The 27,645-nt window shown below is 45.1% G+C and overlaps 1 protein-coding gene across 2 annotated transcripts in view; it reads left to right on the top strand.

The window, feature by feature from the left end:
- The window catches only part of AMPH (amphiphysin), a 146,875-nt gene that overhangs the window by 12,630 nt on the left and 106,600 nt on the right, over positions 1-27,645 (top strand). The gene's annotated exons all lie outside the window — the stretch shown is intronic.

Genomic DNA, 27,645 nt, shown 5'->3' with positions numbered 1-27,645 from the left:
AGCTCCTACTTCTTCTTCCATTAGGTGGTAGACATTTCAGGTTGCCCTGAGTATCCATTTTTCCTTTTTCCTGGCTATCCAGCTAAAGATAGCATTTCCCACTCTCATTTGCAGCTCGATGTGGCCCTGGGAGTAAGCTCTGACCAGAGGGAGATGAACAGAAAGTGTGCATAGAACTTCTAGATCTTGATTTTAAGCGTAGGGGTTTGGGTCCCATTGCCACCTCTCAGTCCCCGCTGTCTGGAATTTGGATGTAATGGTGGGAGGTGGAGCTGAGACCTTACACTTCACATCTTGCCACCTCGAGCATTGAGTGTGGCAGGAAAATAAGATGGCAGGAGCCTAGGTCCACCACGCACACCCTAGCACAGGGCTGCACAGTTGCTCGGCAAGGCAAGAAAATTCTGTCTCTGCAGAAGCTACTGTGTTTTCTGGCTTTTATTCCTGCAGCTGAACCTCTGTCCTAAGGTTTAGATTGAACTGTTTGAAATTGCCATTTTTTGTGAATCAAAAAATTGTCAGGTATCAGTTTCATAGACTTCAACTTAAGACTACACATCCATTAAATCATTCTTTTTCCTTTGGATCTTGCACCTACCATCTGAGGACACATACTGTGAAAGTAGACAGTGTTTCATGGAAGGTGCACGGATGACTCAGACACTGTGGAGACAGACTCTCAGTTCAGAACAGGTGATGATGAGTAGGTGCCTGATTACTTAGAAATTACCCTGATTCTATCTGATGAAAACATTGATCTCTTTAGTGAAGACCTCCCTGAAAGCGTCATAAGATATTTTAATTCTAATTAGTTGGAAGGCAGCCACCCCAGCAGCTGAGAGTATCAATGGATGGCTTTAAGGCTTGACCCCTGAGTGGTGGTTTTTGCTTGAATTGTGATGTGAATGGTCTGCCTGTATCAGATCCTTTGTGAAGGGCAGGCGTTGGTGAGGCTCTCTGGACTATTTGGAGCTGGTGTGTCTTTGGTAAAAGATGAACTAGACTGCTAGGACCACAGGAAGATTTTGTTAGGATTTGGAAGCAGTTCGGAATGCTGAGAAGGGATTTTGGAATTAGTCTGTTGTGGGTTCGAATCCTGATCTCACTTCGTGGCTGTGCAGTCTTGGGGCAAGTCTCCTCGAACCTATATTTCCACTTCAGTAAAATGCAGATAATGATGTTGATTTTTCAGACTGTGGTTAGAATCTGTGCTAATATTGTAAACATTTGGGCAGTATGTAGTAGTCCCATGGAATATAAATGGTAGCTGTTTTTATTTCCTTTGGATTTTGATGTCTTTCTCGAGGTGGTAAGTTAGTGCTCTATTTATATGGTCTCTAACCCTCCTTTAGAATAGATGGCAAAAAGAGGATCTAAGTATATACTCCACACATCAGGCCAGATTGGGAAGTGCTTTGTTTGAACTGAGAAAACCTGGTACATAATGCATGTATCCTTTGGTCACATGCAAGTGTGCTAAAGAGGTGTGGACCAGAGCCCCAGGTGGAGACAGACTGCTTGCTGTCACTGCCCACCCTCGGGTGCCTCTCAGGCAGAGGGTGGCCCTTCTTCTCAGCCATGAGGCCACAGACCCATGGGAGCTTTTGAAAATCCTGATCCTGGTCCAGGCAGAGAAGCAGCTTTTGGCACAACCAAGATAGAAAGACACCTCTCTTTCTTTTCTCTCGGAGCTCTCTGCATATCAGTGCTTTTGAGAAAACTGTTCAGATTGTAGGGAAGAACTTGATCCCATGTGTAAGATTAATCCGCTTTGCCCTCTATGCAAACTCTTGAAGCCCCCTTTGAAACTCTAGAGATCTTTTCATGGTGATAATGGTACAAAACAGTCCTACTAGGGTCTTCGTTGAACTTTGACTCAGAATTTTAGAGCTTGAAGGGACACGTCTGAAGGTGTGTCCTCAGGCCCCAGGTCATTGGCTTAGCGCTCGGTCTCAGCTGTGTAGCGGATCTGTTTGGGATCTATTTCATGTACAATACTTAGGGTCATCTCTTCCTGTGATTTGGCTATCTCATCAGCATCATTAAGGTTTTACTAATTAACTCTTCTTATTGACATTTCTGGAATAAGGAAGTAGTTAAACCTCTGTTCCAGCCCCGTGCATAGGAAGTAGACTTGGCACACCTGTAGATAAGATGCGCTAATCTAAGCAGGCACGTTTAGGTGACACAGCCTGGGGCCAGCAGGTAGAATTCAGCTGCTGGTTTCATTTCTCTCTTCATTTCATTTCAGCTGCAGAATCCTTGCACCAGGCAGGGTACAGAGTAAAAAGGATACTTCCCGTTGTGTTGATGCCTTCCACGGTGGAGGCTGGAGGTCTAGGAATCAGAGCTGTACACAGGGGTTAGTCGCATGATCATCATTTTGTAGAACAAACATGATCCTGGGGCCCATGTAAGAGCTTACCTCATTTAAACATTAAAAAAACATATTTTATTGTGGTAAGAACACAATACATGTGAGATCTAACCTCTTAACACATTTTTAGGTATGCAGTACCGTTAAGTAGAGGGGAGTGTTGTACAGCACGTCTCTGGAACTAACTCATCTTGTTGACCTGAAACTTTACCCCTGTTGGTTAGCAACTGCCTGTTTTCGCCTCCCGGCCAGCCCCTGGCAGCCAGGGTTCCACTCTTTGAGTCTGTGAACCTGACTATTTCGATTCCTCACAGGAGTAGAATCATGCAGCACTTGTCCTGCGAGTGGCTTATTTCACTCAGCATCACTTAGCCTCGTGTCCTCACGGGTCATCCGTGCTGTCTCGTAGTACAGAATTCCCTTCTCTTTTAAGGCTGATATTCCATTGTGTTTATTTTCCTCATCCAGGCACCTGCCCATGGATGTTAAGGTTGTTTCCACGTCTTGACTGTTGTGAATAGAGCCGCAGTGAGCCCTGGGGGTGCAGGGACCTCTTCCAGATCCTGATTTCAGCCCTTTGGGGATTAAGAAGGAGGATTTCTGGATCATTGGTCAAACCTGATATTTGTCTTTTTTTTTCTTTAGATTGTAAACTGACTATACTTCGGTTAAAAAAACAACCTGATATTTGACCTCACATCTGGGTATCATCTGCCTCACTTCTGTTTCATTTCCGTCTCCTCTCTCATTCTCCCGCTGTGTCTTTATACTCCTTGCATCTTTCCTGTATGAGCACATAATACAAAGGTAAATGTTATTTGTTGTTTATTACTGAATGTTTTATGTCCCCTTTTTATTTATTTATAAAGCAGGTGGAGATGGACAGACCCATGTTTAAAACGTGGCTCTTCCAGGTGCTTGCTGTTTGGCCAGGGAGAGTCACTTAGGTTCCCTCAGTTTCACTTTCCTCCTTTGTGAAATTTGTAAAACACTTACACTAAATAATTACTGAAAAGATTAGTAGATATTGCAAGTGAAATGTCTGGCTCAGGGCCTGGGATGGAGTAAGTTTTCCATACATGGCAGGTGCTATTTTTATAATCGATGTAAGCTGGACATTTGACATTGTTCTTAGAATAAAATCTCAGTTAAGTTGGTGTTTACTTGAATGTGCCCTTCTAGGAGTTTTCCCTTTTTTTTGGAGTCCCTGGATTTCTTTTATGCTATGCTCTTTCCTCCCTTTCATTGGTTTTGTTGAGCAGAATAGAAAATGGCTATGGAATGGATGAACTAATGATTATCTATAGAGTATTTCCAATCTGATCTGTAACTAAGTTTCCTTCTATAGAAGTAGTTACTTTACAAATATGAATGTAACAGGTGTTTATTGCTGGAGATCATCTACAGTCCATCCCCCAGGGATAACCACTCTAAATGTGTATATATTTTTTACCATATGATCCCAATTTTGTTTTCAAAAGAAGAGAAATTTAAAAAATTGAGATTATACAGACCATAGCTTTATACCCAGTGTTTCGAGGGGTTTTGTGTGTGTGTGTTTTGATTTTTGCTTAGCACCATTTCTTGGTTCAGTGCACTTGGAGAATGTGGCTTTTTCGCTGCAGTAAGGATGTGCTATTGTTTGAACCAGATTCAGCACCAATTGTGTTCATGGAATTCCCTGGAGGGCCTTGGGCGCTCCAGTGCGCCAGGCGTGGCATTTCTGACAAAATGCACGGTAAATGCATAGTCTGAGCCAGTGGCCACTGCAACTGAGCTCAGATGGGAGGATGTCTGGGTCCCATCCCGCATCAGGATGCCTCTCACGTTGGCTTTGAGGGGCTTCACTGGCACCTGGGTCAAACAGAAATAAAAGAAAATCCCCATCAAAGAACAGAACCCTTGTTCCTCCAGGGGAGGCTGTGCCTTTGTCCTCGTGTGCTGTGCACATGTCACTAGTTCTGCCGACTTTGAGGCTGTTCATCGGCATTGAGGATAGTTCTCATTTAAGAGTCAAGCCTGCGGAGGGGAGGGTACAGCTCAGTGGTAGAGCGTGTGCACAAGGTCCTGGGTTCCAGCCCCGGTACCTCCAATAAAATAAATAAATAAACAAACCTAATTACCTCCCCCTACCAAAATAATAATAATAATAATAAAACAATTAAAAAAAAAAAGTCAAGCCTGAAAGCAGAGGGCTGATTTCAGGAGCCTGCCTCTCCCGCAGCCTTGTAATTTGATGGTTAGCCTCCTCTCACCACTTAAATCCCTAGCAAATGGAGTTGGTGCCAAGAGCCCATTGGTCTTATACCAGAACTTGGCTTTTGCTTAAAATAATGCCCCCTGCTTCATGATGGCTGATTACTGACTAGCTAAAGCACGGTCCATACCATCACAAAAAGGCTATAGCTCATGGAAGCTGCCCGTTGTGTTGCTCAGAACACACACATCTTCTTTGTCTCCTGTTCTTTTGTGGGAGCATTCCTGACCTAGCTTGCCTGGGGAGGGGAAGTGAAATGGACAGGTTGAAAGAAAATGGTCAGTGCACGGTTTTGACTGCCGACCGAGGCTGGACGCATGGATTAAAATGATTTGCTGCCGAGGCATTTTCCTCACGCATGAGAGAGAGGCGAGCACAAGACTTTAATCCACCGATGACAGCATCTGGTGAGCGGACCTCCCGCTCCGATTTCTCTCTCCAGGAGGCCCTGGGCTCTGCTTCTCTGGCTTGATGTCAGTGTTGATCGTTGGTGTCGGTAGTGACAATTAGTGGCATCAATATATTGAGGGGATTGGGGAGATCCACGGCAGAGATAAAACTGTCACCCTTTCTTCTTTTCAGGCGGGGGGGCTCTTGGGGTGCTGATCAGGGTAATCACCTTTGCTGTGGAGCTGAAAAAGCCTGGACAGAGATCACAGGCTTGTATTAGGAAGGCGGGGAGCTACTCAGTGAAGAAGAGAAGTAGAAGGGGGCCAGAGAGGAAATGTATCTAATTTCATTTTCACTACAGGATTGGAGATAGAGAGCGTTACCCTTATTTTCAGAGGAGGGCATCAAGGATGCAGAGAGAGAAAGCGGAGGATAATCAGAACAGCTGGCAGTGGCCGTGAGACAGCATTGAGGGGAGCTGGCCCACGGATTCATGTTCAGACGCCCACAGTCCTGAACGCCATCAAAGCTCGTGTCTTATGCAAGCGAACCCCCGCAGAAGCTCTGACCACAGGGATTTTACGAATAGACACAAAAAAATCCCTGATTTATAGCAGACTTTCCACCAAAGGGGAAAATATAAGAAAGTTTCATCTCTTAAGTAAATTTCCATAATGCTTTATAAATGGAATTTTTAATAGAGTCAGTGTTTGGACCATCAAGAATTAGTGCCCCAAAGGCCCGAATGTTGGAAGTCTTAGTTCCTATTTCCAGTAGCGCTAGCGGTGTATGCATTTAAAGTAATGCCCGTTACCAGGAAGACTGTGCGAGTTCCTGGCGTTCCTCCTTGAAGCATCTAGACCCTTTACACTTTCATTTTATTGTGCAGTCATGCAAACTAGACGGCTTAGCAGACGTGGGGCCATTCTCCAATAATAGAAACAAGCCCTTCTGGACCCTCTGTATCACCTCCTCCTCCGTCGATCTGTAGCTCTTGCTTCACTGGAGGCCCTAGTGGCTTCTGGTGGGGCCTTCTCACACTCCCGCTTTGGACCGCGATAGCCTCTCTGATGTTCGCTCGAAACACTGCATAAAAACACTCTGCTTTCAAAAACTGGACCTGTATCAATATATAACCCAATGTCCATCGAACTATTTTATTATTCCAGGGTGTTCTGCTTTGGAAATTTATTTCCAAGGGAATTCATCATTAAGAAAATGACTTTCTCCATCCCACACCCTGAACGCTCCCCTGCACACATGGTGGGCGCACAGAAGGAGCAGAGGCTTTGTGCGAGGTTGGAAGGTTTATTACTGCATCCTTTGCTCTTGTTGAAATTTCTGTCTTGCTGTCTTTTGTACCAGCTTCTCCTGTCTTCTGAGGCTCTGCTTGGAGCCTTTAGCAGGAGGGCTACCTGCTGGGGGCATTTGCTGTGGACCACCTGGCAAGGTGCCCAGCAGCACCGACAGAAGGCCTTGTTTATCAAGGACTTCTTGGGGCTCACACACCCTTGTGCTTCTGGGTATGGTCTTTCCACTTGTTCCCCACCTTTGTCTCTCAGGTCTTGGGAGTTCAGATTCGGCTGCCACCTGTTAGGTGATTATTCTTGGTTTTGTGGATCTCTTTACTGTAGTTTTTTCCTGTGTGTTGGGGACAGTGCAGATACCTCTTCTTTTATTTAGAAAGATTTTGAGTGCACAGGTGAATGAGGTCCATCAATGAAATTTCATCTGTCAGCCGTGGTCTTCATAAATGCCCACATCAGCCCAGACAGGTACAATTGCACTTATTTGCCTAGTTTTGAAGTTTTCTGGAAATTCCCTCAACTCATCTTAATTAGCACAGGAAGCAATTCTCACATCGAGCTAATGCTTTCTGCTGTATAACCGATGTCTTCCATGCATTGCATACTCCAAGTGTTTTTTTTTTAACATTGTTTTATTGAGTTATAGTCATTTTACAATGTTGTGTCAAATTCCAGTGTAGAGCACCATTTTTCAGTTATACGTGAACATACATATATTCATTGTCATGTTTTTTTTCTCTGTGAGCTACCACAAGATCTTGTATACATTTCCCTGTGCTGTACAGTATAATCTTGTTTATCTATTCTGCATATGCCTGTCAGTATCTACACGTTTTGAAATCCCAGTCTGTCCCTTCCCACCCCCTCCTCCTTGGCAACCACAAGTTTGTATTCTATGTCTATGAGCCTGTTTCTGGTTTGTATTTATGTTCTTTTTTTTTTTTTTTTTTTGCATACTCCAGTGTTTTGTGAGATTTGTCAAAATCTGCATCTTTTTTCTTGTTTTTGTTTCTAGGATGGGAGCAGAGCTTGAATACAATTCTGCTGGAGTTGTTTTTGGTAGCTCTCTCGCTCTGGGGCCTAGGAACAGTCTTGGTCCTCAGGGTGGTGTCTCATAAGTGACCGGGTTGTATGCGCAGGGAAAGCTGGAGTTGTGCGAGGCTTGGTACTAGCGAGGAGCTGTCAGCCTGGATTTGTTGAGTCTCTTGGCACGTCAGGTTTCAGAGCCTGCGTGGAGGATAGATATGGAGGCCTGGCTCTTCTGGTGGCTTTAATTACTCAATGGCACACAGTCAAGGGGCTTTAGAAACCAACCACTATGCTCGTTTTAGGCCACTCGTTTTAGGCATGTGCATTTGTAGCTGTAACTTGTGCCAAGCTTGCTGCCAAAAATGGTGGAGGCACTAGGAAGAATCTGGCTCCTGTGGAGTCCAAAGGAGGCTGAGAGAATAGAAAAGGATTTCAAAACTGGTTTGAGTAGCTTGCTCTTTTGCTTTGGAATTCTCAGAAATGAAAACTATGTCTTTCAATGTGATTTTTTAAAAATGTCGTGTTTTTCTGCCTTATTTTATTTTAGTTTTTTATTTGATATTATTTCAGATTTATAGAAAAGTTGTAAAGTGAGGCAATATTCAAAATCAGGAAATCAATACGGTGCTATCATCCCGTCTACAGACCTGGTTCAGCTTTCGCCTGTTGTGTCCTTATAGCGCACATCACTTTTGTCTCCTTTGATCTCAGACAACGCTCAGCCTTTCTTCGTATCAGGATATTGACAGTTTTGAAGAATCTAGGCCAGTGACTTTACAGCAGGCCCCTCCGTTTTGGCAGGCTCGGTTTCTCATGATTCAACGGTTTTGGCAGGAATAGCAGAGAAGTGATGCAGTGTTCTCGGAGTGTCATGATGCGTCACGTCAGTGTCTTGGAGATCATAGTAAGCAGAGCAATACGCCCTCAAGATGTCCACAGCCTAATTCCTGGAACCTGTAAATATCTTACCTTGCCTGGAAAACGGGACTTCACAGATGTGATTTAGTGAGGTTATCTTGAGGTGGGGAGATTATCCTGGAATATCCAGGTGGGCCCAGTGTAATGCAGGGGTCCTGATACAGGAAGGAGAGAGGCAAGAGTGTCAGAGACGGAGATGTGACGAAGGATGCAGAGGTTGGAAGGACGCAGGACCTTGAGCCAAGGGATGTGGGCAGCCTCCTGAGGCTGGAGAAGGCAATTGAACAGATTCTCCTTTAGAGCTGTCGGAAGGAGGTTTTACTAAGACTGAAAAAGGAGTAGCAGGCACAGAAATGATCTAAAATAGAACTTTTCACTTACTCAGTGATTACTTGTTGTGTTCTTGCCCTGGGCCAGGCAACATTGGACTTGATCTTAAAGTCAATGGGAAATGGTTGAAGCAGCAGCAATTAGATGTGAGTGTTTAAAGGGTCGATTGGACCATGGTGTAGAGGATGGATTGGAGGGGTAGGAGGACTTGACAGACAGATGAGTGCACAGGGGAGGGGGCCGGGGGTGGAGGCCATCCACCAGGAGGAATGGTGGGGGGCTGGAGAGGGGTGGACAGGATTGAGGGGCCTTTGGGAGGTAGGATTGGCAGGACTTGGTATGTGGGAGTGGGCAAGAGGGATGATCAAGGGCAATTGCAGATTTCTGACTTGAGAAAGTAAATATAGAAGGAGGAAGTCAGGACTCCCATCCCTTCTCTTTCCCTTCCCGTCAGTGGTTTCAAGTTCATCTGATCCTGCTTGACTGCATCGTGAGTCAGAAGTCACAACATGAAGACACGCTCTGAGCCTGTTGATAACACAGCGTCCCAACATAAGATCAGGGGTGAACGTGCCCTCCTCACTCTTGGCAGTATGTCCCCCCACCTTGTTAGTACGTCCACAGATCCCACTGTCACCTCCTGCCTCCCACACTTCCTGCCTGGGCCCTCTTTCTGATGGCCTAAGACATCCTTGGGCTCCCTCCTTATGTCTAGATGGCTGGTCCTGGATGCTCTACCTGGAGCTGGAATTGAGGCAAGAGGCTACAGGGCGCTCCCACTGACAGCTCGGGGAAGGTGGAGGCTTGTGTACAGGTTTTGCCCTTCTGTCTGCTCATCCTTGTCTCCCACAGCCAAGTGCCCCCTCGTCCTTCCTAGCACGTCAGGGGATCCTCTTCCCCACTTGCTCACATCCAAATTCCAGATGGACCTTTCTGGACACCCTGATTATGCGGGAGGATTCTTGCTCTTCTCCGTAGCCTCCGCTCTGTGTTTGGGCTTCACTGGCCAGTCTGATATCATTTCTACCTGCAGGAGAACCACGTCAGGGACTGTCCTATCGCCGCTGAGTTCTCCAGCCCAGATTCCAGCTATGATCTTTTCATAAACCTGTTTTTTAACATGACCTTTGTCGTTCCTAGAGCTTCGCACCCTGGACAGCAGCACAGACCATGTGCCTGTAGCCCCCTGTCTGCCTGCTGCGGAGGGGTAGGCAGGAAGCAGAGGGAGGCATGGAGGGAGGGGAGGAAAACGCGGGTGTGGAGCCCCGGGGAGCACTCTTCTTCCACAAGAAAGCTGGGGTCAGAGTCACTATGTCAGAGGTGTAGCTGGAAAGCTGCTCCCCAATCGCTCTGCAGTCACAGAGCGCCGGCTGCTAGCAGACGCCTTGCCCCACTTTGACATGGCAAGTGTCTCTCCTGGAGGGCAGAGGCCATCTGTGTCCTTGTTCTTTTGGACAGTCTACCACAGTGGCCTGAAAATCAGTCTTCATATTCTTACTCTTTTTTTTTTTTTTTTTGGACTAGTCTCATCCCTGCCTTGTATTTCTTTCAAAGGTTTCTTAGATTCTTTAAAAAAAATTTTTTAATGGAGGTACTGGGGATTGAACCTGGGACCTCATGCATGCTAAGCATGCTCTCTACCACTGAGCTATACCCACCCCTTCTTTCTTAAAGTCTTTAATTGCCTCTGTATCACCTAGGATGATCATTTGAAAAAATATGGCTGATAAGAAAGTGTAGAAATAGTTGAGAATTGGCAACACTGCGTTCTTTGTCTGGCTGGGATGGACTGCTCTTCGGGAAGATTTAGCAGACAGGTGTGTTTGTTTAGCCCGTGTCGTGTTGTTTTTTTTTTAAAACAACACATTAAAATATCAGGAGAATCCACATACTGCTCTGGATTTCGGATTTCTCTAGAGAAATATGAAGACGAGCAATGCTGGGCCGGCTTTGCCTCCAGGCAGCAAATTCCTGGAGCAGAATCGATTCGCTGCCCCGCCCTTTAGATGTGTCCTCTCTTGTCTGGCGGATCACCTCCCTCTGCTGAGCCTCAGGTCTCTTTACCAGACAATGGGATCATAATCACCACCTCACACATTTTTAGTGTGGAGTCTGTGCATCCAAAGCACAGTGTCTGATGTGAAGTAGACCAGCTCTGTGGGTTACCGCCCCCCAAAGAGCTAGTTCACGGGCTTAAGAGGAGATGGTGTGTTTGGGGAAGGTGTTTTGGGGGCCTGGGAAGAGGTGTTGGAAGGGGCTTGGCGTTCACCGGGATCACACAGGCCTCTTGTGTGCAGACCTGGCACAAACCGTGTCACCCTACGCTCCTCTCCTTCTTGCCCCACTTCCAGTCCATCAATAAGTCATGTCAGCTCGACTTGCAGAACCTACCTGGAATCGGAGCCTCCTCGATTCTCCCTCTGCCCCAGACCACCCTCCTCTCTCACTTGGGGATGGGACCAGCCTGCTAACTGGCTTCCCGCTTGTGCCCTGGGCCCCCGCATCTGATTCTCCTCGAGACCACCAGTGCTAAGCTCAGAGTGAGTCTGGACTCCCCTCCAGTGGCGGTACCCCATGTCACTGTGGTTGCCACGTCCCACAGGTCCTCGTGACCTGGCTCCTGCTTATCTCTCTGGCCTCATTTCTTAACCACCCTCCCCGGCTCTCTCCACTCCGTATCTCTCCTCTCTGGGTTCTGCACGGCATCTTGAGCATCCCTACTCTTGAACGCACTACCTACTTAATGTGTTCACCTTATGATTCCTTTCCCCAGTTGCATGTATGCTTTGGGCAGGGATTTTATTTTTGACTGTGTGTTCGCTGCTGGAACTCCAGAGTCAAGGGCAGGACCTGGCGCTTGGTGGGTACCCCCCAAATGTCTGCCGAGGAAGGAACAGAAGCTAATGGAGGAGCTCATGTTACCTTCTTCTGTCCAAAGTAACACAGCAAATGAACACCTGCTATTTTTATAGAGGCAGGTAGCCCCTGGGACAGAACTAAATAGAGGGAAAATGATAGGTCCTGGAACATCCTTCTTTGATTAAAGGTAGGCGCCGCCCAGGAGCCTGCGTGTATCCCTTGGTGCTGTGAATGTGGCCGTGGTTAATTCAGCAGTGCTTGCTCTCTCAGAACACACGTTCACCAGGGTGTCCCGGCAGCTCCTTTTTCTCTTTTTTTGGAAGAATGTCAAAGCAATTTAGTGAATATGTTCCTGTACTGAAAGAATAGAATCTATTTCACTAGAGTGAGATAGATCCTTCAACAGAAAAATAATTAAATGTTTGACCCACTATTAAGCTGCTTTATGGTTTTCTTCCTCTAGAAAGCCCTTCCTTGAGATCTTTTAGCCGGTATGTCTGTTATGTCCCTGCTGTGTGCCAAGTGTTTTGTAAGATATAAAGAGAAGGATCAAACCGATGTCTGCACTTGCACTTCAGTAACTTGCAATCCAGTTGGGGAGAGAGAATGCAGAGTCACAGGCAGCTACAAGAGCAGGTGTGTAAGGACAGGAAAAGAGATGCAGCTTTGACCATCACTGGGGACTTAGACTCTGCCAGACACCACCCTCAGGGTAGGTCAGAGCACGAGCCCTTAGTTACTCAGCTGCCGGTAGGTGCTGCTGGTCCCGCTCACCGGTTAGTGCAGTGAGGTGCACAGCGCTTAGTAAGGGGCTCGAGAGCGTGCAGGCAGGATCCTGTAGTGCGAGATACTGAATTTGAATCAAGGTTGCTGGGCCCCAAGGTCATTAGATCCTAAGGTCACTTCTCTTTCTGCTCAAACACAGCTGAGAAGATGTTGTAGTTCATGAAGGGGGAAGATTATGTCTGCGGGGAGAGACCTCAGAGGAAGCGGAAGGGAGGGACTGGCTTCAGAAGGACCTCTGTGTCAGGGTAGTGAGCAGGCGGGAGTAGGGGAGCGGGCATGCCGGCTTTGGCTATGAGTTTATTGTTGGCGGGGCCCGGGAAGGATGGCGAGGGTTCGGGGGACTTTGCAGTATTTCCCTACTTTGGGGACCCTTTCAAACTTACGAGAGCACAGCTGAGAGAAAGGGGACTTCAGGCTTTCCAGATTTGTATGCTGTTCTCTCTCTCGGCTGGGGTCATTTTTACTTGGAAATTGTCTTAGCTTTAGGAACTAGAGGGCTTGATGGGAGTCAGAAGACCTGATGACTTAGCCCGATACACAAGAGAGAGAAAGAGAACGGGACGTCATTTTGGAAGAACTCATTTGCGGTTGGTGGGAAGACCTCCCTGGGCTTTGGACCCAGATCAGCCTGGGTGTCGACCCCCACCCTGTCAGTAAGTAGCCGTGTGGTAGGTTTTGCCCTCTCTAAAATGATGAGAGTGATATTTATCATGTTCTCCTTTATATAAGGCAAACAGCGAGAAGATTTCACTCTCAAAAAAATTTTTTTGCCATATATATATATATATATATATATATATAAACATGTAAGGCTGTAGTTGAAATAGGTTAATGTCAACTTATAAGATTAGTGAGTAAGGTGGTAACATATATTTAAAAATCTCATATGAAATCAGATCTTTCCTTAGAGATACACAGCTTTTTTTACTCTTACATTTTATGAAACGATTTTTTAGCCTTTCCCATGCATTTCTGACCTCAGCATCTTTGTTCCCAAGGGAGCCACCTTTTGAATTCTCTGCCTCAGTTTCCCAGAGCATTTCAACACTCTTTCAGAGTCATTTGCAACTGGTATTTGAACTCAGGATGTCCATGAAGTCTTCAGTTAAATTTTAACAATTGCACCAATCATCTCTGGAAATTTTGTGTTAAATTTAGTATCACAAGAGTTCTTTATACTGATGACTTGGCAGCAAAGAAATAATAGTCTTTAGAATTAAAGCCACTTCCAACAGGTTTTCTGAAAATATGTATCTGGTTTTTTCCCCCTGATTATAGAAATAATAAATACCTGTAATAATCCAACATAGCCCCGCATAATTTGAGAGTCGATTGGGCACAGAATAAAGTCAGGAATGCGAGTAGGGCATACTGATTGGCAAAAAAAAAAAATGAACTTTACATTTTGACAGGTCCATTTTGATGTGGGGGCATTAACAGACCTGTAACATACAGCAAACATTTAGAAAATCATAAATCAGAGTGCCCTTTGCGTACCCAGATCAGTTCAGCAAGGAGGGAAGAACAGAATAACGATTAAACATGTCCTGGAGTTGCTTTGCTTTTTTTTTTATATCTAGGGAAACTAAATTCAATGGACAAGATTCAAGGTAATAAGAGACACCATTATGTGTAGGTGACTGAGAGAGTGGTGTGGGCTTGAAGGTGGGAGGAAAGGACTATTTGAGATAAGATGGAAAGTAGTACAGAAAATGATCATTAATGAGCTGCTTTGAAGTTCAGAATTTTGAAGCTGAGAAGCCCTAGTTCACTACTCAAGACTATATAGAGGCTTAATATTAGAGTAAAAATTGTGATTCGTGGCTTAGAGAACATGATTGGCAGTCATGATAATTGAGAAAATTTTCTTTTGGAATGGGCCAAAGACGCTGGCATATATCTAGGTGTGTATCTCTGATCTGATGTTTTAGTCCATCAAAGCAGGGTCATCCCTGCACACCACTTTTTCTGTGCCATTTGAAGGTTTCTTTCATTGTTTGAGAAAAATTGCTCATTAAATATTTTGTTCAAAGAATTAAGCTCGGAGGACCTTGCTTTGCATTTGCCAGCCCCCAGTGAATATCTCGGGTTATAACAGAGTGCTTTCTCTTTGGCAAGCTTCCATCAGTTAACTGTCAGAGTCTCTCCAAATCCCTTTTCAGTTGATTTTAGTACAAAATGTTATTTAGGTATCAGAGGGTCTTTTATTACCTGGACTTAAGCACCGCCAATAACTCAGGAAGTTTGACAGTTTCCCCTGAAAGCACTTCCTCCTTGTAAGCACTTCGAGGTTGATGTCAAGGTTGTTCTTTGATGGCACTAAATAGTCACAACTGCCCAACCTGGTGTCCCAGCTGCTCTAGGAAACGCGGGCACCTAGAATAATTTCCCAATAGGTAAGATGGTCTGAAGTTGCAACAAAGGGTGTGGAGCCTGACGTACAGACGGGTGTGGCTTCAGCTCTTTGATTTATTTAGTTCCTTAAGGAGTCGTAAAAAAAATTATAAAGTTGGTAAAGGACGTCCTAGACTCAGATTTTAACCAGACGTTAGACAGGTATCGATCGTTCCATTCATTAACACCCTAGAGATTCAGAGTAGCTGTGGATTTTACTTATGTGTGCGCATGTATATGTGGGTATTTGTTTATTTTAATTAATGATACTTGGGTCAATATTATTTGGGACCAAAGTGTGTTACAGGGAAAAGAAACGTAGGCTTGGAAGTCAAGAGGACCTGGTTTATAATGGAGACTCTGTTGCACACACAAGTAATCCCATCTCTCTGAGCTTCCATTTCTCCATCTGCAAGTTGATGATTAAAGTGCCTGCCTATTCTGTTGGGGATTAAAGAGATGTGTGAAACGCTTAGCACAGGATGCAGGATAGGGTAGGTGGGCAGTAAATGGTAATGGCGGGGATAATGATGAGGATGAGCAAAACTGGGACCCGTGGTGTCAAGTCTGGTGTGGTAGCATGTAGACCATTGATGTATTTATTCTCCTGGTTTGGGTTCTGTGCTTTCATCTTGTACGCCGCGGTGGCTCCAGACCACGTCTTCCACCTTAGGCTTTGCGTTTTCGCGTGAGTGCGGTAAATGTACGAGAAGAGATCGGTGTGTGTTGCTGAGCGCTGACTCACTAGCAATTAGCACTTCCACTTCTTGATTTGCTGGGAGCGTGAGTTACTGTCTAGAGTAGTTTTGAAATTGAGCAGATGCTCTTGATTTGAGACACCCCATGACTGGTACCACAGGACTGACGTCTGGTACTGTCGCTTCACATCACGCTGCTACAAGACACCAAATTTCTGACTCCACTCGTCTGCTAATGTACGGTTTGTTTTGCTCAAAGGATGCCCTTTAAAAAAATTTCTGCTGAGAACGAGATGGACGCATGAGACGAGAATGGCCGAGCTGGGTGGTGGGTGCAGGAGGGCATATTACATTACATCCTTATGTCTACTTATATGTCTGTGGTTAATTTCCCATAATAAAAATTTTCCACATTTAAAAAATTCTGAGATGGTTGCCTTCCTGTATTTGGAAATAATAGTCATGTTCTAGTCCCATGTCTGGATACAGCCATCTTTTAGGTGTTGCTTAATGTATTGGGTCATTATTTGGAGGATGAGATGATTTAAAAGGGTAAAAAAGAGGACATCTAATTCCAAAAGAAATGCGAGAACGTTCTCTCAGTACAAATAGAGGAAGCTTAGAAAGAAAGTCTTTCTGGATGACTGCAATCTCACTGTCCTCTGGTTTAAGGATTACATAAGTGAAGTCCTCTGTGGCCAGATTCCGTAGTTAAGCATACATTTATATTTAATTTTCCCATCAGGAGAAATAATCAGTACTGAAGCATTATTGAGATTTAGAAACTCTGCCATATATGGCTCTTAAGTGATGAAGGATGTTCAAAAATAGCCCTCATTGCATTTAAATAGCATATTAGAGCAGACAGGAAAATTCCACTGGCACAGTGGACTACTTAATAGATCCACGGATTAAAAGCTTAGGCTGCATTTGGGTCCGTGGTGTGTAAAGCAACATCAAAACCTGGCATAAAGTGTGTTTGTCACGTTGCTTCTTCACATATTCCTATGTGTAAAAAGAACGTGTTTTTCTTAAGCCAGGTGTGTGTCTACAGGACCTGGTGCCACAGATGACCTCAGGGCTCGCCTTCACCATCAGCTGCATCCTCATCCTGACTGAGGCCCTCGCAGGTGCCTATAGTTAGCAGGGTTTATGATCTCTCCTTCCCTCTAGCTGAAAGCCAGCAGTCAGCTTATACCCTCTGACAGGCTCCGTGGGAGAAGGATGTTTGCTCACTCTTCCCCCAAGTCATGGTTTAGAGCCTGGAGGTTGGAGTCAGACAGCCCTGGGTTTAGATCTGGTACTGCCTCTTAGTAGCTGTGTGCCACGTGGCGTCATCATTCTCAGGTCCTCATCGTGAAATAGGAAGGACATTGATGTCTACTGAATAGTACTGTTGTAAAAGGAAGTAAGATACAGATCCTTGCTTAAACTGGCACCCAATAAATAATTGTGTGAGCTGTTGTTATTATTATGACTATGAATCATTGAGCTTAGACGCCTGAGCGATTGAACATGAAGCTTGCTGCTTCCCAGAGTTGGAAATTGTCATCTTTCTTGGTTGTCACAGAGAATTCAAAGATGAGCATTTCGTGATTCTTACTTGGAAGGGAGAGGAGATGTCGATCTAAAACCCGAGAGGGAAAAGGTATTCCTGGTGGCTGGGTGGCAAAAGTCCCCAGATGCCCTTGCACACTGGATTCAAGCCCAGATCTTTACATAATGGCCACTTTATTTCAGTAGAAGTCGTGAGGACGCAGCTCCATCTGCTCAGGTCTCTGCCGGAGCAGCCGTGCAATCAGGCCGTGCACCCAAGAGAGTTCAGAGAGAAAATTTCCAGGAAGCCTGCTGCCTGTGAATGTCAATTTTCCAGTTCTCTCTTCCTAAGCCCTGTCTTTCAAGTTCCTAGGAGAGCCTTTTCCTCTTCTACCCCAAGGCATGATTCATGGTCGAATGACAAGATTTACCCACCAGAGAAGGAACAGTGCATCTCTAAGGGGAGCTTTAATTTTTGCAGAATAACTGCCTCCAGCAGTGGGTCCCTCATGAACGGTATTGTCTGAAAAGGAAAGTTCTAGGTGTTAGTGAATGGCTCACCTGCCCGCAGGGACACCTTAGGAATGTGATCACATCTAGAGAGACAGACTGCTGTCCAAGGAAGGGGCCTCGAAGCAGGGACATCCATGCAACATATGCCACTACTAAGAAACATTTCCTACTAAAATGTCCCACTGCCAGGGCTGCTGGGAGAAATTCCTGATTCCACATGTAGGCAGCAAATGTCCAAGATGAATCTGGACTATCTTGTCATCCTCTCAAGACTCACGGGTCACTTCCAAAGGAAACAGATGCCGGCTCAGAAGAGCTCCCAGTGACCTGAGACGTCACAATGAGAACATCGAAAGGATACTGACTCTGATAAATTAAAACACACCAAATACGTGAAAACGAATGGGCTTTTATAATGATCCTAAAAATGCTTACAAACAAATGCACACATAAAACTAAATTGGTTGTCACCAAGTCATTCATCTGTCATGGACTCAGGCCAATGAGAGTCAAATCCTAAACCCTCAAAACACAAGGACAATCCCAGCTCTCTCTGACTTGGTTGTTCCAGAGCAGAACCCAGTGCGTCGAGGGGTGTGGCCGTGGTGATGGCGCGAAGGGGAGTTCTTTAGGGACAGCTTTCAAGGGTTGTTACTCATGTAAAGAAGACGGCAGGGCTTGGTGGGCAGCGAGCAGCGTGGGGACTCCTGGCTACTCCATCCTCTGTCTCCAGGGTGCCGGTGCATGGCCCTCACAGCCATATCCCTCTGCGCTGGCACTTGTGTTGAAGGCTATTTCCCTATTAGACCATGAGCTTCCCAAGGGCAAGGGCTCTGATTTATTGTCCTCAGTCCTCTGGTTGTCTGCCACGTACCTGGCGTATTGTAGCTCTCAGTCAGCATGTATCTAATGAGTAAGGACCTAATAGAATACGCCCTCATCCTTAAAGAATCCAGGAAGCCTCATAGGAATATTTACATACGTCCTTTCTTGTATTTTATTTTGTTTTTTATAAGTGTGTCCTGTTATTATGATTTTGCTGTGTTAAAAGTATATCTTTTTTTAAAAAATTTATTTATTTATATATTTACTTGGTGGGGGAGGTAATTAGGTTTACTTACTTATTTTAGAGGTGGTACTGGGGATTGAACCCAGGACCTCGTGCATGCTAAGCATGAACTCTACCACTTGAGCTATACCCTCCCCCCTAAAGGTATATCTTGTGCTCTTTTACTGAAATACTAAAAAAAAAAAAAAAAAAATCTATCATTTACTTAATATCTACTATTTACTAGGCTCTAAATTAGCAATTTGTGAAGCTTCATTCTGTTGACCTTCCCACCATTCTGAAATCTCTATTTTATAAATGGGAGATTAACCTCAGAGAAGTTAAGTAACTTGCCAGAGTCACTCAGCGTGGAAGTATGGAGCCCAGGTCTGTGGCCCTCCAAGGTCTGTACTCTTTTTACTACACTGAGATACAGAAAGGTAATTTTGGGCTCATGGATGTTTTGAGTGAAAGGAAGCGCTGTTGAATTTCATCCTTGAGAATGAACAAACAGGACAGTGGTGATTCTTTTCACTCTGACATTTTATGGCAAGAATTCCCTATTCCTGTTGGTAATAAAGCGCTAGCTTGCCAATGCATTGTTTACTATTATGTATGGAGAACCATTCAAAGGTAAATTTCCCCTTAGACAAAAACGTAATGAAGATAAAGAGTTTGAATCCATGTGCCAAATTGTGCTTGAGTGTGGGATGATCACATGCATTTTAAAATCAGGGCCCTGAATAAACAAGATTTTTTTCGTTTTTTCAGAATGCAGCCTTTCAGACAGTCAGCAGGTTGCACTCAGTCTGCTTTTGACGGCACCCTTTGTGCTCTTCATCCCACCCCTTGGGCTGAAGCTGTGTCGTGTGCCGACTCCTGGGGCCACTGGGTCCTCCCAAGCTGATGGCAGATGAGTAGTTTGAGAAAAGCACTTGGGTGACTTTTAACTTCAGACGGTGGGACTGGGAGGAGGTGCAGCCTGAGGCACCATCTGGAGGAGCATGACGCTCACTCACACTTTTAGTTTACATCTCTCTGTGTATTATCATCTGTCTGTCTGTCTATCTATCTATCTATCTGTCTATGTCTGAGGTTCTCAAACTGTTTGGTCTCAGTACCATTTTGTGCTCTCAGAAACACCTGATGGCCCCAAAGAGTTGTGGTTTATTTGGATTATGTTCATTGATATTTCCCATATTAGAAATTGAAGCAGAACAATTATAAAAGCATAAGAATACACAGGCACACGTACCATTAGCTGTCAGAGCAAAGATGTCGTCACACAACATGGAATCTGCAAAACTTCACTACACCCTCACGAGAGAATAAGGGTGAGGGTGTTTTTGACCCTGTGGACCCACTGAAAGGTCTTGAGGACCCCCTCAGGGGTGCCTGGACTGCACACTGGTCATTTCTGATCTGTGTGTTTTTTGTTTCTCCTCTGCTTTCTTGAAGCCACTCCAGTCAGGCTTTCTCCCTGACCAGGCTGCCTGCACTGCTGTGTCAAGATCGTCAGTTTTCTCCACATGCTTAATTCGGTGGCCAGTTCTCAGTCAGCACCTTGCTCGATCTCTCAGAACCATTTGACACAGTTTATCCTTCACTCATCCTTGAAACATTTCCTTCACTGGGCTTTCCCCATGATTCAATCCTTGAACTTCTTCTTTTTTAAAAAATCTATGTTATTCACTTGGTGTGGACATCATCCAATCTCATATTTTAAAATACCATTTATTGTACAGATGCTCCCAACTATTATTTCCAGCCTCGACCTCTCTCCTAAACTCCAGATCCGTATATCCAACTGTGTACGTGACCTCTCTCCTTGGAGTCTGATAGCATCTCAGACTTCACATGTGCAAAACTGAGCTTTCCAGCTCCTTCCATAAACATTCTTGCTTAGTTTTCCTTATCTTAGCAAATGCCCATCTTTCGAGTTGCTCAGTCGAAAAACTTGGAGTTGTTGACTGAAATAAATGCACAGGCTAAAAGTTGAGTTATGTTTTATTTGGCGGGAGGACTCAAGCCTGGATGACAGCCTCTCAGATGGCTCTGAGGGACTGCTCCAAAGAGGTAGGGAGGAGCTAGGATATATAGGAGCTTTACAGCAAAGACCAGGTAGTCGGAACAATAAAAGATTACTTGTTATCTGAAGAAAACCAGGCATCTCAAGTTAAAGAAGGAAGCAAACATTTGGACTCATTGAATTCATTCCTTTGACAAGCACATAGCTATCTGGGGCCAGTATTCTGTCCTTTCTTATTCTGAGTCCCCTCAGGGTACACCACTGTGAGTGGCTGCAGAGGCTGGGCTGCAGGCCCGTCCTCACTGGGGGGTGGCGGCAGCCGCTGATGACTTGATGGCTTCAGCATTCTTTGTTTACTGAGTCATTCTCAGCCCCTCTTTTGCACACTCCTCATTGGGTCCCATAGCCAGTCTCATCTGGCTCAAATTCTAAAACAGATCTAGAATCCTGCTACTTTTCACCCCATCATCTGTTTCCACCCCCATAATGTCCTGCCCAAGTTACTGCAAAGCCTCTGAGCTGTCCCTGGCCCCTCCCTCGCTTCACTGTAACGTCGTCTTCACACAGCGATCTGGTTGTTCCTGTTAAAATGTGAATCAGAACATGCCTCTCTTGCATTCTTGGCGATCAAGTGCCTTTTCATCTCTCTGAAAGAAAGCCAGAGTCCTTAAAAACAGCCCCCAAAGCTCCATTGTCTCTTTCCTCTTTCCCTGGCTCACTCCCATTCCCCCACCCTGATGTCCCTGGGGCACCTCTGGGCTTTTGCCCCACAGCATCCTCCTTCTAAAGTGCCCCGCTGCCGCCCATTTGTCTGCAAGGTTCACTTGTAACATATCAAAACAGAACAGGACAAAAAAACAGAAAAACGCCAGAGAACTTTGGGAGGTGTTGAAAATGTCTCTGATCTTGATTGTGGATGGTCTCCAGAGTGTTTGCGTGGGTCCAAATATCAAATTGTACACCCTAAATATGTCCAGTTCTTTGTATATCCACTCTACCTCAATAAAGCTGTCCCAAAACAATGCTGGACGTTATTCAAATATCACATTCTCAAGTTTCTTGTCAACACTACTTCTTGCTTTATTCTTCTCCGTGGCATGTTGCACCATTTAATATACTATATGTTTTATTTATTACTTTAAAAAAAACTGTCTCTCCTCTCCAACCACGGCAGAAAAATCTCTTAAGGCTGCAGTGTATTTGTCTGTTTCTTCTCTTGTAATTCAGTGCCTAGATTGTGCCTGGCTGATCCTCAACTCTCAGGAAACATTTGTTAAATAATTGAAAGGGTGGGAACCAAACAGTCTGTTTCCTCTCCTCAGGTTGAGAAAGAATTCATGAAATATCAAAGAAATAAAGTAGGATTAACTAATTCTAAACTCTAAATTTTCACAGAGTATTCAAGGTAATATATAATTTAATTAAAAAAATTTTTGGTATGCTGTATGTTAACTTTTTTTGTCTTCCATTATTTTTTAGTTTTATTTGGCAGAGGGAGGTAATTAGGTTAATTTATTTGTTTCCAGAGGAGGTATTGGGGATTGAACCCAGGACCTCATGCATGCTAAGCATGCACTCTACCATTTGAGCTATACCCTCCCCAGCTAATGTGTAATTAAAAAAAAATGTCTTTTAGAATAAGCCATGACTTTGATCCTAGGAAGGCCCAAATTTGTGTTGCGGTTAAGTGCAGTCTCATACCTCCCGGGTTAGTGCCTCGGGCATGACCTGACTGTGTCCTAAGGGAACTTGGGTGTGGGCCTCTTCTTTGAAAACAAGTGCAGCTAGTTGGGAATTCTCAGGGCCGAATCAGCATGATTAGCATCCTTACTCCATTCATCTTGCAGCTTCTCGCACTCAGATAATAATAGCACAGGTAACAACAAGAGGTGACACTAGTTAATAACGGGAGGGTGACTATCTCAGGCTCCTTAGGACACGGGCTGAGGAAAAACAACCCCAGGTGCAGGTCTGGTCCATCCCCCCAGGGCCCCACGCAGGACACCCCTGGGATTTGGCAACCCCAGGTTTGATACTGAAGGATATACAGACAGCTGTGAGGGTTTGGCAAAAACAGGGAAGGTTCAAGATAAAATAACTTCGGGAAGTAACTCATTAAGTTTTCTACTTTTCCCAGGGCCTTTATTTTGCACTTGTATGTGGTAAACTCTGAGAAGGCGACACAGGATCCTGTGTTTCACACGTATTGGAATACAAACCCTTTTGTTCGGGCAGCATCCCACTGGGGGAAATTTGTGAACATAGTAAGGGACCTTTTCTGTTTGGAATATGTTACATTTTTTCATCTTTCCTCTGGCCTCCAATGCTAGGAAGAGAAAGACATAAAAATTAAGTAGAAAGTTCTTATAATTAAATGTTTCTTCCAAAATGAGGACAAAGTCCAGGAGGGGGTTTTATTCACATAGCACTAAACCAGTGCTCTGATGAGAATCTGTAAAAGCGTATGAGCAGCGAAAGTCAGCTGAACCTTTTGGAAGTTCACATTAGGCTAGCTTTTTGCATCAACTTTTTTTGTAACTCAGGGGCTGGTTTACAGTGTGTGCATTTTTCTGGGTCCTTCGTGCTTCTCTTTCGTCATGCATAATTTACTTAAAAGGTTTGGTGACAGAGGAGTCAGAAGTTCAATTTAGGTGTAGGTGTTAAGGTCATTACTTCAGATTTGGCTATAAATAGAAAACATGTCTTCCCCTAATTGATTTTGATTATTCCTTTCTCCCGTAAAGAATTATTCTGGGAGTATAACCATTGACAAATGTTATTATATTCATCACACAGTTTTTGCTCCTTTGCAAGAAGAGTTCTAGATCAGGGATTTCTTAAATCTTAGGTTATTAAGTTGTCCTTTGATATCTCAGCAGCTACCGACTGCCCACTGATCACTGAACATAAATCAAGATAATACACCCCAACAATTGTAACCACTGTGCAGTACAAGACAGGCCTACCTTTGATGTACATTATATTAAGAGACACCTTAGGAATTGTTGGTTTGGGAGTGAAGGTGTCACCCGTTCCTGCCTTGAGGCTTAAGAACACTGTTCTCTGAAGAATGGTGCTGCAGGTGAAAGTAAAGCCAACAGGTGGTGCGAGGATCTGGCCAATTTTTTTGTGGCAACCAGTGTTCCAGGGGAGAGTGGCCGGACTGCAGACGAATGGCCATTTCTGCCTCTCCTGTCAGAGGCGGTGACTGATGAGTCACTCTGCACACTGTGGACCAGCCAGACAGAGCAGTGGGTGCCCGCACAGCCTCTGCTGGGTGTGTCATAGTCTTTCCTTTCGTCCCTGGTTGACTTGGAGTCATAGTTCTCCAAGTGTGTGGTCCAGGGACTTGGGCAGAACCCAAGTTTTATGTTGCAAGCAGCATATCTTCTGCCTATTCCTTCTGCTTAAACATCTATCTCCATACTTCCTTGTACCCTGGTAAAGGTGATTTGTATGTAGACCAGACGAGAATGAGAATAAGCCAGAACCCCAGACAGATCTTCTCCAAGAAATAATAATGACTAGTTATGGAGTGTGTATTGTGAGCCCTTTCTTTATGTGTTATTTCATTTGGTTCCTCAGAACAGCCCTATCAGGGAGAGTTGATCATTCCAATTTCATAGATGAGATAGATTCCAGAAAGGGTCAGTGACTTGCTCCAGGTCACATTACATGGCAGAATCCAGATTCTGTCTCCAAGTCCTTATTTACTGCTGTGTTCTCTCTACTCCCCTCACTTTCCTTGTGCTTACACCCAGGAAGGAGTTAAGTGAAGACCCCTCAGGCAGGAGGCTAGGGGTTCTGTCCCATCCTTAAACCTTTCCTTTAGAAATACAAATGAGCAAGAAAAATGGACAGCCCTCTGCGCCCCATTCTTTTGCCCTTTGTCTTAACGTCCTCTGAGTTGATAAACGACTCTGGGTTGAGCAGCATTGTCTGGGCGTCTGATTCTCATAACCAGGTGATTTCCTGGAAGACCTCAGATGGTTCGTGCTAGGTATTCTCAGGTGGATAAGTATAAAAACAAGGAAAAATAATGAAGACAGAACAGCAACACATTATAAGGAAAATTGTCTTAATTTAATATCTGAGGATATTAAATCAAACATTTGAAGGGCTGTCATGTCGCGAAGGGATTCGTTCTGCCCTAAAGCAATGAACTAGGAGAACCAATAAAGAGAAATTACAAGCATGAATTGTGGAGCTCAGTATTAAGAAGTTTTTATTTGGTTTCTTCCTCCCTCTTCCCCATCCCCGTTTCCCTTCCTCCCTCCCTCCCTCCCATTAGACTTTTCCAAAGTGGTCTGGGCTTGTCTGGAATGTTTGAGTTCTCCAGCACTGGGTGGCCATCTCACAGCCTTTCTGAGAAGGCGTGTCTCAGTGATCGGTTTAGAACTGGGATCTTACACAGTGCCACATCTCAGGGTGTTTAGAAATTCGAGTGGCAGTCAGGACCGGACGCTTCTAAAATGTTCATCACTGTAGAAGTTCCTTTGTAAGGGGTTTTTAGGGAAGGTGAATAAAAGCTACAGCAGTGGCTAGAGAAGGTCACTGGTGATTCTTCTGTTGCTGTGGCCCTGTCAGCTTCAGAGAGGACTGGTGGGGCAGCCACCTCCCCTCTTTGGCTCTGATCCCAGGTGAATGTCAGATAAGAACAGAGGGAGGGCGGGTAGTAGAGGCTGGGCAGTGGAGAAGTGATGGCCAGGCAAGGTGGAAAGAGCATCAGACTGCCTTTTGAGGGCTTCCCTTAGAATCCTGGCTCTGACACACAATGTTCACTCTCCGTTTCGTACATGTATAAACATTAAAACAACTAACATTTAACCACACGGATATTCATGACTATATTTTCCAGGTCAAAAAAACCCAACAATTACAGAGAAGACTAAAGATTTTTCTGGTTTTCTGTGCCCAGTGCGCGATCGAGGGTCCACACAGAGTAGGGCCGAAAGCACCTTTGTCCACAGATGAAGGATGCCGCAGAACACCCGGGGTCTGGATTTACTTACACTATTCAGCCTTTGGGGAGTGTTTTAATAATGATTTTTTATTTAGGTAATAGTAATGAATGCTAATTATAGACATTTGGAAGGCCTAGAAAAACAGAATAAAAAAACTCTCCCCTAGGCCTATCACGTAAAGATAATGCTGGTAATTGCTGCTTATCATTGTTTTATCTGTCCCATCAATATTTATGTTCATAATGAGTGGGCTTTTGGGCTTTGTCACAATTTTCAGGCCAGCCATCTCTCAGTTGTAAGTGGCAGAGGCTGTGTGAGATCAGCTGCTGACTGGGCCTCCCATTTCAGTTTCCTGAATCTTGTCATTAGAGGAATCCTAATGAGAGAGCGATGGCTGGCTGGAATTCTAATCTTTAGTGTTGTTTGGAGTGTTCACTGGTGTCTTGAAGATCCTGCTGTCTGAGTGGACCTCACCAGGGGCTGATGTGTCTGCTGGCCAGATGCCGTGGGGCAGAAGTCTCCAGTCGTGGAATTTTGATAACTCAGCTTTTCAGTTGTTGTCCTTATGGAATCTGCAAGTGCATGAGGGGAACAACAAGGCCCTGCTTCGTTCCTGTCGTCTGGCACCTGGTGAAGACAAGGAAAATAAGAGTATGTGTGATCAAGTTGACGTTACTAACTGTGGGAAGTAAGGCTGATTCAGTAATGTTGCTAGGGTGCTAGCTGACTACTCAGGAAAGAAAACAAAAGACCTTGAGATCCTTGCCTTACACTTCACATCACAGTCCATCCCAGGGCCAGTGCGGTGTTGTATTGAAGCACTGAGGGCCTAGAGCCAGCCTGCATGGGTTCAGATCCCGGCTCTGCCACTTCCTGGCTCAGAGACTTTGGTCAGGTTCCCTCACTTCTCTTTGCCTCCACTTTCTCATCTGTAAAATGGGGATGGTAATTAGTAGATGGCAAGTATTTGCAACACTTCTGACAAATGAAGAGGTGATAGGTTTCCAACGCAATTCGGCAGGATACCAAAGCTCATGCCTTGGGTTTATGTTCTGTTATAATTGCCATTAGCCCATGTTCAAAATTATACACACACACTTCTATGAGTGGATTGTGTGTGTTTGTGTACTTGTATGTGTTTCTTTCCTGCCTGTTCCATAAACGATACATGTCAGCTTACAGTACTGTAAAAGGTGCAAAATAGCAAATATTACAAATAAGAGAGAAGAAGAAGTAGAAACAGTGTAGAAGGATGTGGGAGAGTCACAGTGCAGCTGGGATTGACAGGGCAACGTGGGGAGGCTGAGCAGTTTCACCATCCAGCGTCCATCAGTCTGAATCTACATCATCGCTCAAGGGACGTCCACATCACTTTGATTCTGAGAACAGTGGAAAAAATTCTCTTTGGAGTCTTCAAAAGAGCGTGCTTACTGGTTATGTAATGGACAGCAATCTGAAGACCCTTTTGTCTGCACTGCTGCTGCCGCCGCCGTAGGCTATGCACTTCATTGTCCTGGTGTCAGCTGGTGGTACCACAGCAGAGCAGGTTAGAGGAAAGTCACTTCTTGGAGTTGAGGACAGTGATACTGTGATGCAGTCCAGGTGCTGCAAGGGTCCTGGGCCTGCTTGTCCTCTCTCTGGGGCAGGCGATGCCCCTCACCTGCTCTCTGCGTTGGAGGGGGCCGGACCCTGCAGGCCGTATTTCCCAGGCTCCGTCAGTTGGCTTCCAGCTGGGATTGGCCATGGGGAGGCACTGCTGGGAGATTGGAGGGCGGGTGGAAGGGAGCATCCAGGGTATTTCTGACCCTTCCACTTCACCTGGGGTGGTTACTTGCGCTGCAGCTGTGAGTCCTTCCTGGGTCCAGCTCCCCGGGGACTGGCCGACGATGGTGCCGGCTTCTGCTATGTGACCTTATCCCCTGGGCTCTCTCCAGCTTGGGTGTGGGAGCATTCTCCCCCGGCTGCTAGTCTGTGGAACACCTCACTGTGCCCTTTGGCGTCTCAGCTCCTGCAGCCCCTGGTGGTAAATAAGCAGTTTCTGATTTCTGACTCATACAGACATCAGGTCTCAGCTGATCTGGCTGGATTCTGGATGATGCTATGCTGTCTCACTAATCAACATAATAAAACAAACGAGAAGCTTGAAGCCTGGTCCCCACAGCTAACAGGCGCTCCATTACTCTTCATCACCTCTTCTTTGTGTTACTCCT

The sequence above is a fragment of the Camelus ferus genome, chromosome 7, assembly GCF_009834535.1.
Source record: "Camelus ferus isolate YT-003-E chromosome 7, BCGSAC_Cfer_1.0, whole genome shotgun sequence".
Lineage (NCBI taxonomy): Eukaryota > Metazoa > Chordata > Mammalia > Artiodactyla > Camelidae > Camelus > Camelus ferus.
This window is presented reverse-complemented; position numbering and strand designations above follow the sequence as displayed.